This window comes from Arachis hypogaea, chromosome 14 (assembly GCF_003086295.3).
Source record: "Arachis hypogaea cultivar Tifrunner chromosome 14, arahy.Tifrunner.gnm2.J5K5, whole genome shotgun sequence".
Lineage (NCBI taxonomy): Eukaryota > Viridiplantae > Streptophyta > Magnoliopsida > Fabales > Fabaceae > Arachis > Arachis hypogaea.
In genome coordinates this window covers 113,878,138-113,879,791 of record NC_092049.1, presented here as the reverse complement: position 1 = coordinate 113,879,791, position 1,654 = coordinate 113,878,138, and the positions used below count along the sequence as shown (strand labels likewise).

The window sequence follows — 1,654 nt, the reverse complement described above, 5'->3', positions numbered from 1 at the left end:
TCCACCATCTCTAATGAGATTCTGGCAGCTTGAACCTCAAAGATCCCAATTTTCTCCATTACAGAGAGTGGCATTAAGTTTATTCCTGACCCTAGGTCACACAAAGCCTTCTCAAAGGTCATGGTGCCTATGTTACAGGAAATTAGGAATTTACCAAGATCCTGTTTCTTTTGAGGTAGAGTTTGCTGAACCAAGGTATTTAGTTCCTTGATGAGCAATGGAGGTTCATCCTCCCAAGTCTCATTACCAAATAATTTGGCATTTAGCTTCATGATTGCTCCTAAATATTGATCAACTTGCTCTTCAGCAATGTCTTCATCTTCTTTAGAAGATGAATAGTCATCAGAGCTCATGAATGGTAAAAGGAGGTTCAATGGAATCTCTATGGTCTCTAGATGAGCCTCAGATTCCTTTAGTTCCTCAAAGGAAAACTCCTTATTGGTCACTGAGCGTTCCAGGAGGTCTTCCTCACTAGGATTCACGTCCTCCTCCTCCTCTCTGGGTTCGGCCACACCAAGTAAGGTAATGGCCTTTCACTCTCTTTTTGGATTCCCTTCTGTATTGCTTGGGAGAGTACTAGGAGGAGTTTCAGTGACTCTTTTACTCAGCTGGCCCACTTGTGCCTCTAAATTTCTAATGGAGGACCTTGTTTCATTCATGAAACTTAGAGTGGCCTTAGATAGATCAGAGACTATCTTTGCTAAGCTAGATGGAGTCTGCTCAGAATTCTCTGTCTGTTGCTGAGTGGATGATGGAAAAGGCTTGCTATTTCTAAACATGTTTCTTCCACCATTATTAAAGCCTTGTTGAGGCTTTTGTTGATCCTTCCATGAGAAATTCGGATGATTTCTCCATGAGGGATTATAGGTATTTCCATAGGGTTCCCCCATGAAATTCACCTCTGCCATTGCAGGGTTCTCAGGATCATAAGCTTCTTCTTCAGAAGATGCCTCTTGAGTACAGTTGGAAGCAGCTTGCAATCCATTCAGACTCTGAGAAATCATATTGACTTGCTGAGTCAATATTTTATTCTGAGCCAATATGGCATTCAGAGTATCAATTTCAAGAACTCCCTTCGTCTGAGGCATCCCATTACTCACAGGATTCCTTTCAGAAGTGTACATGAACTGGTTATTTGCAACCATGTCAATGAGTTCCTGAGCTTCTGCAGGCATTTTCTTTAGGTGAATGGATCCACCTGCAGAATGGTCTAGTGACATCTTTGATAATTCAGACAGACCATCATAGAATATATCCAGGATGGTCCATTCTGAAAGCATGTCAGAATGACACTTTTTGGTCAGTTCCTTGTATCTCTCCCAAGCTTTATAGAGGGATTCACCTTCTTTCTATTTGAAGGTTTGAACATCCACTCTAAGCTTGCTAAGCTTTTGAGGAGGAAAGAACTTGGCTAAGAAAGCCGTGACCAGCTTATCCCAAGAGTTCAGGCTATCCTTAGGTTGAGAGTCCAACCATATTCTAGCTCTGTCTCTTACAGCAAACGGGAAAAGCATAAGCCTGTAGACCTCGGGACCAACCCCATTGGTCTTAACAGTATCACAGATCTGCAAGAATTCAGTTAAGAACTGAAAAGGATCTTCTGATGGAAGTCCATGAAACTTGCAGTTCTGTTGCATCAGAGATACTAGTTGAG

General features: G+C 42.0%; 1 non-coding gene across 1 annotated transcript; it reads left to right on the top strand.

The window, feature by feature from the left end:
- The first annotated feature begins 1,278 nt into the window (after nucleotides 1-1,278).
- Nucleotides 1,279-1,382, top strand: LOC112746010 (small nucleolar RNA R71). The gene has a single exon (XR_003173911.1). It is a non-coding gene; the product is annotated as a small nucleolar RNA R71 (small nucleolar RNA).
- Nucleotides 1,383-1,654: the final 272 nt, after the last annotated feature.